General features: G+C 44.0%; 1 protein-coding gene across 1 annotated transcript in view; it reads left to right on the top strand.

The window, feature by feature from the left end:
- The first annotated feature begins 3,947 nt into the window (after positions 1 to 3,947).
- Positions 3,948 to 13,205, top strand: part of LOC142089263 (mesothelin-like) — a 60,079-nt gene continuing 50,821 nt past the window's right edge. Inside the window, exon 1 of the mRNA XM_075165497.1 lies at positions 3,948 to 4,058. The gene's annotated coding sequence lies outside the window, so the exon portion shown is untranslated. The remainder of the gene's footprint in view (positions 4,059 to 13,205) is intronic.

Raw genomic sequence — 13,205 nt, 5'->3', positions numbered from 1 at the left:
AATTTGGTATGTTCTACAAGGTATATTCCTTGGGATAGCTGCAAGGGCAGAGGCATTTATGCTGCCCAGCCACAAGCTGAGCTTGTTCTGGAACCAGTCCTTATACTGGGAGACGCTAAAAGTAGTGAACTGGCCTCGGAGTTTGCGAAAGATTGCACTGAACATGGCATCTCGGACTTGCACATTTGCCAGGGATGGTAAGCCTTGCTGCAAAACAAAGCAAGTAAGAACACAATCAGCTGTGACCAGAAGCTGTTCCCCAGCTCTTGCTTAGCAAGTGTGTGGGTCTGTGTGTAATAAAGCATTTGACAGGGGAACCAGCTCTGGGAAGATATTCTCTAGGTCCATATGGGCTGAAGCCCAGTAGTTTCTGCAAGACACTGTTCTCCCAGTTCACTGTGTACTAAAACAACATCCCCATGCAAGGGTTGATATCTCACCTGAGGAGCGGTGGCCACAAACTCGGCAACAAAGGCAGAGATATCCCGAGCTGGCCTGCTCTCCAGGGACGCCAGGAGGGTTTCAACCATGCTGGTATCATCCAGGACTCCAGGGTCAAAAAATACGTGGGCGAGCTGGGTAGCGGTCAGATTGTCCCTTACACTGAACTGCAAAACCAATGGGACGTGATCAGAGAGAAGTAAAGTATTGCTAACAAGCGGAGACCTAAGCCATAGAGTTGGCTGGATTCCCCGCGTTGGGAAGAAGAGTTCTGCTATGGCTGGAGCAATGTCCATTTACTGAATTAGATCATCTAGGAGCGTGCTCAGCCTTGTGCATGCAAGGAGCTGTAGCAGAGCAGGATGCAGGACCTGAGCGAAGGCAAAGCTCTCAAGTCTGAGTCAGAAAACAAACTAACCCCACTGAAATCTGTCATTAATCTGGTGAAATCTTCATAACAAGCATTGGCTGCGAACGCCCCCAAGTTCTTCTGCAGCCAATCCAGACTTGTTTCCTGTCCCAAAGCACACGCAGAACCTGCAGCATAGAACAAGAGAGCATCACTCGCCTTCCCTCGTGGTTTGCCAGAATGCATGGGAATCCTGATTTTAGATTTTGGCTCATGTTACCTGTCACAGTGTGTTGGCTTTCAAGGAAGGTCAGCAAAGCGCTACAGATGCCTTGCTGATTCATGGGCAACAGGGACGTGTATGCCTGGCTCAAGGAGGACACACTGTGGAGGGAAATCACACAGGAAAGATTTAATTACTGCTTTCCAGCTAGTGCCATGATGCTATAGATGGGAGAGATGTTACTCCAGCATGAACAGTGTTTCACAAAATGAAAGAGGAAGGGAAAGTTACTTGTTATGAAATGGCACATTGCTTAAGTCCTTACTGGCTGTGATCTGTATATGAAAGACTGGACTGCCAAGGGAGTTTGAGAGATCTGTGCCCCAGGGCAGGATTAGCTCTGTACAGATGTTTGCCTAGGCTGTTGTCAGAAGTCTTTCGAGATTGTGATAGTACAGCCTCCCCTAGTGATCTCTTTGTATGCTTAGTGAATCGGTTAACCCCCTGAACAGCTCATGAAATGGGTAATTAGCCTCACTCCCTGTGTTGCCAGATTCATTTCAGAGTGTTTTCTGAATAGCCAATACAAACTGCTAGATCTGAACCATTTGCTATAGATACAGAAGTCCCATACAGATGCAAGTAGAGTGTGCCATGCCAGTGCATGAGAGTAAAGTTGTGCCAGAAAAGGGAAATTCAGGACCAGGTTGGAAATGTCTGTTATGGGCCCAACCCTGCTGTTTGTTTTCCTGTGTCTTTCTTGGGTCAGAGCAGGACTGTTGTCGGCAGCATGATCTTCCTTGCTTTGCGTGGCCTGTCTGTGTGGTTTCCTTCCAGTGCTGCCCTTTGGAGTTTATTCCTCAGCTTAATCTGTTTCATTAGACAGGATATTTCCTCTCATCTCTTCCTGATATTTTTTCATCTTACTGCTCCTAGTTGCACTATTTTACAAACAGATAAAATCTATTTAATAGAAATTATAATTGACTTTGTACTGTATTAGCAAATGTTTTTATTTGCTTTTGCACAGTTTTACTCAAAGGAAGGAAGATCTGACCCTGGCTATTTTGTTTGTCTGATGGAGCATTGTCTGTAAATGATACTCTCTTGCACAGATGTTCTTTAGCACAGGGCTGCCCTGGCAATTCCTTGCTCTTTCCTGACAATCCCCTTTTTTATTTTGCACACAGAAAAGAGGACACTTCCCTTGTGTACTTACAGAGCTCTGAAACTGTCACAACCAGAAATGTGGGACAGGAAGAGTTTGGTGTCCTCCTTGCCAGCACTTGGCAGTAGCAGAGCGAGTCTTGCAAGCAAATGAGTCCATTCAGCAGGGCTGAAAGCTGGAAATTCTGCCTCAATGTCTCCCGTGAACTGGGTGAGCATCTTTTTCCTCACATTGTTATTCTTAACAGTGGTTATTCCCAGCTGAAAGAGAGAAGTAACGAGCATCAGTGAGAAGGCAGGATTAAAAAGAGACCCCAGTGCAACGCCACAGGGAATAGCATTGTAGAAAACAAGCCAGAGAAGGGAAGATGCATCTTAGGGGTGTCCTGTGAACCTGCCACAGAGGCAGCCAATACCAAGGGATAGCTATCCGAGTCTCAGCAGGTGTCCCTGAATGGTGCAGGGGCACTGCCACGCCAGGGCTCACTGGAGGCACTGTCTGCACGCTGGCCTCTTGTGACCACTCAAGCACAGGCAGATGCATGTCTCGGGTGAGGCATGGCTGTGAGGATCAGCTTCCTCCACAGGGCCGCAGATCATGAGGTTCAGTAGTTCTGCTTGGCACAACCTCAGTGTTGCCATGAGCATGCACTTGAATATCACCCAGCCATTAAGTCTTGGGCACTGGCGTTTGAATACTTTGGGCCAAACAGCCATGATGATGTACATGATATGCTTTGTTGCAGTTGTTCATACTTTGAGACAAAAGCTCAGAAACCATCTTTGAGAGTGTCTTTAAGATTCTGGATAGCTGAAGTCCACGCTGCATGGGTTTACGCTGGACTTGCAGTGTTAATACCCCTACCTGGGCTGCCTCTCTGTTGAACTGGTCTAAATACTGATAGATTTCCTCTGATGGTTTGTTGTGTAGTTTTGCAAGGATCTGACACATCTCTTCTTCCTCATTAATGGCATCTGATGAAAACGTCAGGGATGCTAGTTGTGGTGGGGATAACTTGTCCAAGACATCCATCTGTGGAAAGGGACACAAAGCAGACAGCAACCTTTTTAAGCATGGAAGAGTGATTTGTAAATGCTAGTGCTTCCAAGAAGACTCAGGACAAATCTGCAAGGCTGGAATATCCACAGGACTTGTAAAGTCCTTTTTCCATCAGGCTGTGTACTATCCCATTTCTGAATATTACTATAGCTCTGCAAGTGCCACTAGCCAGTGAAAAGCAGTAAAAATGTCTGTGATAATTGGACAGTGCCACAGTATTTTTTTAAGAAAATGACCCATCACCTCCCATAAAGGCATTGCAAAAGCATTGCAAATGCTGGCAAAGTAGTGTGTTTCATGGTGGAACACCACCATGTTCTCACAGTGAATGCTAGTGGAAAAAAAAATTAAAAATACTTACTCCCACAAAGTGTTTGTTCCAAGTGACTAAGTCCTGATACTCAGCATATTTGCTAAAATTTCCAAGATTTACTTCCAGCCAGTTCTGAGTACTTTGGGTTGCACTGCCGCATGCAACACCTGGAAAAATAATGACACTGGGAATGCTGGGGACTACATATTCCTCCCTGACGTTCTGACTGGAAACCCTAGTCACTCTTGCAAATTCCCATTAAACCTTTGCAGGTAGCAGAATACTTTGAATTCACATTAGTATGAGAGAGACCAGAATCTTCATTATTAAGTGGTAACATTTTTGTGCTGTTGTCTAAATTTGGGCTTGTTTATCTTTAACAGTGTTGGGCAACCTAATGTTGTGGCTGGCAATGGTTAAACTTACTAGCGAGCCATCCAAAATACAGGAGGAGTTGTGAGAATCCCATCAGTAAGAGAAAAGGCCATAGTGTTGGAGCAACAATGTAAGTATATGCTTTCTTTCCCTTTCTTGTCATTAAGAGCATTTCAGACAGTACTACAGGAATTTCTGCTGCTTCTCAAGTTGAGAGTGTGCTGGAAGGCTTTCAGAGGGCATTCCCAAATTAAGACTTTTTATGCCATTACCTGATTTCACTTTTGATGTCAAGAAGGTTTTACAGAATCCAAAAACATGGAGAATGTTTTCTGTGGGGATGCCAGCATAGATTTTGTTGAAACCCTTCAACCTGCAGGAGGGAATGTCAGGATGGTCATGGGAAGTATTTTAATTTAATCAAATCAGAATTTTCCAATATCAAAAACTTTTCCATTAGAAAAATTCAACATCTTTCATCATTATTCATTATTGCAAGACCTTATCAGAGAGGTTCTTAAGAAGTAACAGCAAAGTATCTTCAGATCAGACTGAACATAGCCTACCTATGTGATAAGGCCATTTTTATTTTAAAAAAAGTATGCTCTCTACTTGTGCAGTTGCTTAAGATAAAGGTCACAGAATTGCTAAGGCTGCTCTAATTAAAAACTTACTGAGTTTCGCTGTATTTTGCATGCAAGCCTGAAAACGCTGAATGTTTTACTGTGGTTACTTCTGCTTTTCAGCAGAAGCATTACACACTGCTTTAGGAATATGTGAATGTATTGCCAGGAAGTCATATACAGCGTAAGTAAAAATAAATGCTCAGTTAAGATAAATGTGTATGGAACGGATGACTCACATTTGCTGATAGGAGTCACATGAAATATTGACAGGTATGTCTGCAACAATCATCTCATTCACTGCGTGCAGCACGTTTTGTAGAGTATCTTGAAACCAGTCAGCGAAGCCATCAGCTTTCATTTTGGGAAAACTAGGAGCTATTTTATGCATGGCACTGCTTAGTAGGAGATGGGCAAGGTCGCTGTTCTGAAGCTCCATCTGCAATCACACAACACCTTTTCAGTATAGTTGACATGTAATTTATGATGCTGAGCCTTTTCCAATTTAAGATATTGTTCAGGATTATTTCATATCTCTCCCTTCATGCATGGGAAGTCATTGTAAAAGTTATTGGGTTGGTAGTATCAAGTGAAGGACCCAAGCAGGGAGCTCTTGGAAAGAGTGTATAGTGCTTGTTGTGGGTCTGTTTTTCCTGAGCTATACTCAGCTATGCTGATACTTCCCATCACACCCTGCTATGGCTCAGTATAGACCCTTGGAGGAAGAATAGCTTGGAGTCTGGACAGAAAACCGGAAGATTGCTACAACCCCAGGCCTTTAGGCAACAGCTATCCAAGAATTTGATCTGTAGCCTTGTCTCAGGCAAGTTTCCCTCTGACGACTGAGTGAGGCTGTAGCATCCTACAGATGGGGCAGAAACCTGCCCTTCTTTTCTACGGTCAGGGCTGGGGTTTGGGTGTCAGACATCAGCGGGCATTGATTCAAGTAGCTGCAGCGTTTGGGTGGAGAAGCTTTGGAGCACAATAAGGGAAGTTACCGATGCCATGTTGTTCAGCGTGGCAAAGAACTTAGCAAGATCTGATGGCGTGTGTAGGTTGTCCATGATGGTGATCACGCTTGTTTCATCAGCCAGAGCCCCTGTTTCCAGTGTTAGTTGTGCCAGCTGAGCTGGTGACAGCTTTTCCAGAGCTGACATCTGAAAAGGAACAGAGAAAAACTTGTATATTTATAACAGGGATCAGTGCTGTGGCAAGAAGTTGCGGATCAGCTGTGTTTATGTAGAGAGCAGCCGACAATGCTCAGATAAAACAAGCTTCAGTACGTGACCTACCCCACTGAAATCTGGATTGAGTGAAGAGAACTCATGCAGAGTGGCGTGGGCACTGAAATAGCCGTAGTTGGCAGCTATCCACGTGCTGCTGTTTGCATTTGGGGAACAGGTGACACCTGAAACGCAGAAGAGCCCACAGTCAGTAAACCAGTCAGCAGTTTCCTGAGCTGTTGGTTAGCCTGCAAACAAAGCCTGTCTAGTGATGGGTCGGAAGGGACATCACATCCACCTCAGCTGGATTCAACAGGATGTGAGAGTGAGGGGAGCAAGCACAGTACATCAGAAAGCATCTTGTTGTCTGTTGCCTGTCTAATTTGTGTTAGGACTCTCATACCACTGGCCATCACTGTACCATCTAGGGACTTCACATGTAAAATTAATTGCAATAACAAGCTCCTAGCGGACTTCACAGAGGGTCTACACAATTCCCCTTTTGCAGTTAAAACGCTCTGCTTGTGTATAGTTTTTGGGTTAGAAGATTGCAACGCAGGAAGTATTTGCCAAGCACAAAGATTAAATACTACAATGGGAGAAAAAGAAAAGCTCTTCAGTAGTGTGTGTGTGCTTACCTTGAGTTTTGCGGTAGCTCTCCAGAAAGTTGTGAATTCTGCGATAGATGGAGAATCTCTGGTCATCTGTGTAATGCTCATACACTCTGTCCATTGCTTGCACACTGTATCAACACAAGAGCAGAAGTAGGGTATGGGCCAAACATCTGCAGAGTGCACTTTCCCTTTGGAGGAAAAATTCAGGTGCATATGAAACATGATCTGAAAGTACTAGTGTCAGTAAAACGGAAATGTTTAATTTGATCTAAATCAAACTATTCCTTTTCTTCCTTGTTCCCTTGGTAACCTCTTGGAAAACAAAATGAAGGTACAATTAGACATTTTATGCTAATCTGATGAATGGTTTTGGCTGATGCAAAACTGTTGTGAAGCTCATTACACTAAAAGCAGTAAGATGTCAGATACTCTGGGGAAAGCGACCGTGTTGGTTTGACAGGGTAGCGAGGGCTTGGCCACCCTTAAGGAAGCTGGCTGCTCATGACTCACAGGTTTTGATGAGACTGGCAGTCAATATCCAGAGGCAGGAGCTGCAGGTAGTTGGCATTCATAGCTGGCAGGAATAGCTGCAGCTCCAAACCAAACCAGAAGGCATATTCGTTGGCTGTAAAGGTGCTGAGCGGTAAAGATTTAAAAAGCAAATCGAAGAGCAGCTCACGAATCCGTGGGTCGGGAAAGATAGTGAGATCTCTCTGGAAACACAACCAGCACACAAAAATTGATTTTAGCAATTACTGCTTTCCACAGGTAGATCAAACTGGCTAGTGGCAAGAGAGGTTTCCTCTTCTGCCCATCATGTGGTGTGTAGTTTTCAGGAAAGCCACCAGTGTTTTAGCATGAATGCACGGTAGTGCAATACAGTGTAACACTGGAGTAATTAATTTTGGAACTGAATAGGAATTGATGAAGTAACTGCTCTACATTTTCCAGTAGAAAAGCCATTTGACCACAGACTTACCTAATGAAGATTGTTATTCTTCTTCTGTAAGGAGCTTCCCTGAGCTGAAGGGAAACCAATGTACTAAATAAACATTGTGAGAGAAAAGAAATAACCTTTTGAAATGAGTAGGTGTCTGCAGTGTAGCCCATAACATGCATAAGAATAATCACTTTGTCTGGATACCCCTCTGTGAAGCCCAGGCATGTAAGCTCTAACCTAGCGGTCTAGAGCCCAGGGTTTACATTGCTGTAAGAAGGAGAGTTTGTCTCCGTTGTAGCATTTTTAGTATTTCTGAGACTTGTAACAGGATGCTGTTCTCTGGGGTGGGAGCTTTTACCGTACCTCTTCTGCTGCAGTGTTCAGCTCCTTTATGAATTCAGTCAGCTCCTCAAAGGAGCGTTTCTCCATCTCCAGCAAAATCTGGACAGTAAGGCGTTCCCTCTTAAAAGCATTTGTGAGAACTGTCATCTCTCCTATTTGTCTGGCAGACAGAAGGTCAAGAACTTCATACTAATGAGGAAAACACAGCAGAAAGAATACAGAAGACTTAGAAAGCCATTTGCTCATCCACTAATTGCAGTTCTCAGCCATGTACATAGTTCATTGTTTATGTTTCTGACTGATAATGACTCATCAGAGCCCTAAAGCTACCTGAATGTCCCTGCCGTGCTGCACAGCACCAAGTGAGAGCCTTCCCTAGCCTGGAGGAAAACCGTATTATGTCCTAACACAGAAGATTGAGGGTAATGCTAATCTTCAGCTGTTCTAGCTAACTAATGTAATAGCCGTTCTATTCTCATTGCTAATCACATAACTTACTCTACTGCAGTATTAAAAACCCGATTGGCAATGAGTTCTGCAGAGGAGTGGAAAGCATTGGGCTAAGAAGTGCCCCTACTTGGTTGTTACACTTACCTGAAATGCATAGAAGAATCATGCACTGCATTTAATACTAAAAGTCTGGAGGAAGTCCTCCTGATTTCTTTGATGAGGATCTTCCCTTGGGGATAGTTATGGAAGAGGATAATACCGCCTGGGAGTTCAGCTTGTGAAAAACATTCAAAACTGTTGATACCTTTTACAGAGCTGTCTGAGTGTGGAAACCTTGTAAGAAAAGGCTCTTTGTGAGATTCCTAAATAGCCGTGGGTTTGTCTTGGTTTCTAGTCTTGGAGTGTCAGTGTTGGCGGAAACAAGAATAAGAGGATTATAAACTGTAGGGTTATGTCTGAAGGTTATAATAAAAAATTTCAGACAATGTTTTTGACTCACTGAAGTCATACCAGGACTGAAAGACTGCCCCAAATTTTCCACAAACTGTTTAAAAGTTTTGTGCTGTCAGAGCTATGTGTGTCCTTACCCCATTAAAGTCTTTGTAGAAGTCAGTGAGGTCACTGTAAGGAGCAAAATGTAAAAATCTGTAGAAGATAAGTTCCAGGAAACTTCGGCTGCTGTCATACGTGCCAGGAAATACCTTTTCTGAGGAAGTACAAGAAGTCTGTCAGTACACTGTGGTAACTGATCTTTTTTGTCAGTGCTCCACAACATGGCTGAAAACCAGGTCTGCGACCTGCGCTCTCCCTCAGTTCCGAGCAGCTGCAGACCGTGAGGGATTCGGCAAGCAGAGGGCTTTGGGGAGCTGTGGGTGACAGGCAGGGCTGGGGATCCCCGATGGTTGTGGGGCTGTTTTGGGCACAGTGAGCTGCTGTTTGCCATGCGGTTCTGGCAGCTACCAGGGGGTTCCGGCTAGGGTGTTACTGGGACAGCTGTGGTGCTGAGGCATCATGGAAGAGAATAGATGCCCAAGTGTTTTGGTTCCTTGATTGTAAGCTGCAATCAATATTTGATGTTTCAGAGGAAAGCCAGTACTCCTCTGCCTCTTCCTCTGCCCTGGGAAGCCCAATGACTGAAAGGCCACTGGGCAACCTCCTCATGTTGTACTTGCTCCTGCAAGTTAATTCCTCTCTGAACCAAGGAGGGACAGGCAGTTGGCAGAAATTTTAGCACAGATGTGACAAACAGCTACAATTCAAATATGCCACGGAGCAACCCCGAAAGCAGACCAGTACCTGAAAAACTAAGTTGAGATTCCAGGATCCTTTTGGTGAAGAGATAGATAGCATGGGATGTGTTTTGTGGAAGCTCTGGAAAGACGTTATCTAGGCCTCGCACTCTGCAAGGGTCAAGAAATAAGATATCATCAGCCTAAGACTGTAGAGACTTGTAATAAATAAAGCAGTAAAATTATTTATGATAATATGTAATGTAAGTCTTGCCTCAACTATAATACATTACAGCAATAACGGTAATAACAAGAAGTGCAAAAGGTACAGGCTTTATAAGGTGTGGGAGAGTTGGCATACACCCGCCTCATTCAGAGTATACTGTCCTGGAGCAGGGAACAAAAGGGGTGGAGGGTATGTGAAGATACCCGAACAGAGCACAATACGGTACATGCCTATGTGGAAAATGATGCCTGAATCTACTTTACTGCAAAAATCCAGTTGAGAATCTTTTTTTAAAATCCACGAGAAATGCTAGCACTTACTTATGCTGGAAAAGAAGTTGCTAAAATGTGCGCTGCTTCCCCTGCCAGAGCTTTCCTGCAGTATGAGTCTGGCAGGCAGCACTCCTCAGCACGTGATACTCACATGGCTGTGTAGGCTGGGAAGCTGAGGTCTCCTGGGATTAACTCTAGCAGATTTGTGTTTATGCTGGGCAAGAGGAATCTTAGGTTCTCCAGGAACCAGAATTCATAGTCAAGATCAGCAAATTTATAAAAGTGCTTGGAAAGGTCCGTGAAGAGCGTTGTCAGCATTTCCGTCCTTACTTCATCATGTCTGATGCCCGCAATGCCTTTCTGTGGGGAGTGGAAATGTCTGTTACGTGGGAGCTGTTTGGTGGTGGCACGGTGAGGGGGATGATGACTGCCTTTCATCAGCATCCTTGTTTTACCTGGCACCATGAGCAGCAGGACTTTCTCACGCATGAAGTGCCTGAGAATGCCTGCCTTTTTAAAGGGGAAAAATGTTTATAATGAAAGTTACAATACCTGTGTCAGAGCCAGATTGAACTGCATCAGGAATTCACTCATTTTAGGCTCTGAGATTTGGGGATTTTCACCCCTCAAGGCATTCAGTACATCCTGCATCGTGGTCACATTGACCAGCGCATCAGAAGTCAGACCATATTCCACCAGCTGCTCGATGCTCAGCACATCCAGAATTTTGGCCTAGGAAATAGTAATGTCAACCACTGAAGATGAGCTTATCCCCTCTTCACTAGAACTAGCTGAAGTATTTTTTTGACCATTTTCACACTTTTCTTTTTGCAAATCGTGTGTGTATGGGTCATGATTTGTAGAGGTTTGCTTATATCCTGAAGTTATTTCTCATATCCCAGGCAAAGCTATTTCAGCACATGGAGGAGTTTCAAAATGCTGACATATATTTTTGTTTTGACTATCTGAGGGTACCCATTCAAAATTGGAGCTTCTTTTCAATGTCCTGCTAGTTGAAAACATACTGTTATTTCTGGTTTTAGAGTTGCTGCGTAGAAGTGGGAATATATTCTATTACAAATCTTGAAATTAAATCCTTTAATGCTCTCTCCTGTACGATAAACATTTCTGAAAGCCCCAGTTACCAGTATGCACTTAGTGTAGAGATCATACATACAAGGTCAAAGTTGATGTTGGTTGCTATGACTTCCTGGAGGGCTATATCATGAAAGAAAGATTTCCAGGAGATTTGTATCCATTCAGTAGTGGACTTGGTTGGACCATCTAAGTGGGAAAAAGACGCAGAGACTCTCAGGGAGTTACCCACAGTATGTCCTTCTTTTTAAACAATAACTTTTTTCCCAGAAAAGAAAACAAAACTTTTTTTCCCAGAAAAATCCCAATTGACTGAAAAGAATAGCTGCCTATTAACTGATACATTGCAGTATCACTTCTAGCTCAAGAAAAGTCTGAGCCACAGGTCACTTGGAAACCAGTAAAAAGTAAAAGGAAATACCAGATTATGCTGGCTGCATCGCTCCTGACTAGTGCTGGATACAGGATGCTGGACTAGATGGGATTTGCTTTTTTTCAAAGGGAAATGAGACTTTGTACCTTGAGAAAGTAAAATCAATGTGCAATAAATAGCAATAGAGAGGGAGAAGAAAGAAAAATGAGGGTCCTTAGATCGGGTCAAGATACCAGACTACCCTTAATCCTTTTTTTTTTAGTTTCCAGGAACATACATTGTGTCTTGGGACAGTCACCAGAGATCAATAAGGCATCCTGGTGTGAGGTAGCATTGGAAAGACAGCATTTTTCAACTTGGACAGCCCTTTAGTGCACTAGTGCTCGCCTTTGTGTACACGTCTATATTGCTTATATTGCTGTTGTTTAATACATCCTGGGAGTCTACCAGCTGAGCCCCTGCTTTCCTGGAAGAATCTATTAGCTGGAATGTGCAGCTTCCCAGTGTTACCTTTCAAGATCTGGAGGTTCCGTGCAATCCACAGTGCTACATCTCTTCTAGAGGACTCAGTCATGTATCCGTAAGCGTTATCAAGTGCAGTAACACTGGGTGGACAAGAAAAAGGACCCAGGTGAAATATGCGGGATAACGGACTCTTTGTAACTTCCTCTAACTGGAGCCTTGGACAAGAAGAACACTCTCTTCTCCAAGATATTGTGGCCAGTTCCTTCACCTGGAAATTTCTGCTGAGGGACTTAATACTCCACCCCTATTGTACAAATAGCATCTGTGGACCAAGGCCTAGATTTGATATGGCTCAGCTCTGTAACTTCATCTCAGACTTCTGAGAAAATTACTAAGGTGTGGGTAAGAGCTGTGAAAAAGTAACCAGACTAGAGCCATCCAGGCTGACAGCACATCATCTGTCTTTCAGATTTCAGTCTGACTCCATGAGGAGCAGTGTTGCCCTGTTTGCTGGCTGAAGAGAGATCTCAGCCATGCCCAGAAGACTTACACAGCAACTAAGGAGTCGTAATCCTGTAGCACAACGAGGGCGAGGGTTGATTCATTGATGACAGGACTCAGAAAGTACAGCTCATTTTGGAAGGTGATGTTCCAGTCAGCAGCAGCGTATGTCTTCATTTGCTCGGACATGGTGGTCAGGTATTGCAGGAGGAGCAGCCGAGCAATGTCATCATTTGGCAGGACTGTGATCTTACGCTGAAACAAAATGACATGATGAACACATTGGTGCTAGGGCAATCAGAACTGTAATGCTGCAGTTGGGGAGGGAGCTCTTTAAGTGGTTTTCTAGGCCAGAATTTGGGTGAATTCAAAATGGAAGTGAACAATACTCCGAAGAGTGCAGTCTGTGTCACTGAAAGGACCTGATGTGTACAGATGTTTGAAGATTACTGTTGTAACAGTGTACTTTCAAAATTATAGTATTTGCAAAGCCATTTTTTCAGCTAATAACTTAAGGTGGCAGATCTCCCCTCTCTGCAGGGAGATGGAGATTGCAGAGAACATGGGTAGTGTCTACCTTGCTTGCAGTCTTGGTGAACTGTGTCAGAATCATCTGAACATCCTCAGCTTCACTTTGCTGGAAGAACCGGACAAGCTGGACTGCTGCATCCATACGGGTCAGTGTGTCCGAGTATACCATCATGTCACCAATCTGAGTGGGAGTGAGGAGGTCCAAAATTGCATACTGGAGAAAGGCAGAGGAATTGAATTGTGTTACCCCATACCCGGGCAATTTAATTTCCATCTTTTCTGGCACATCCTCTCTTGAGTGCAAAGGCAGCCTGGATATGTACAGACTTACCACATCAAAAGGTTGGTGGTAGAGGGAAACCAATTGAGCGTAAGGTGCTTCTGTGCAGAATT

Source organism: Calonectris borealis, chromosome 16 (genome assembly GCF_964195595.1).
Source record: "Calonectris borealis chromosome 16, bCalBor7.hap1.2, whole genome shotgun sequence".
NCBI lineage: Eukaryota > Metazoa > Chordata > Aves > Procellariiformes > Procellariidae > Calonectris > Calonectris borealis.
The sequence above is the reverse complement of the archived record's forward strand: the minus strand, read 5'-3'. Positions and strand labels throughout refer to the sequence as shown.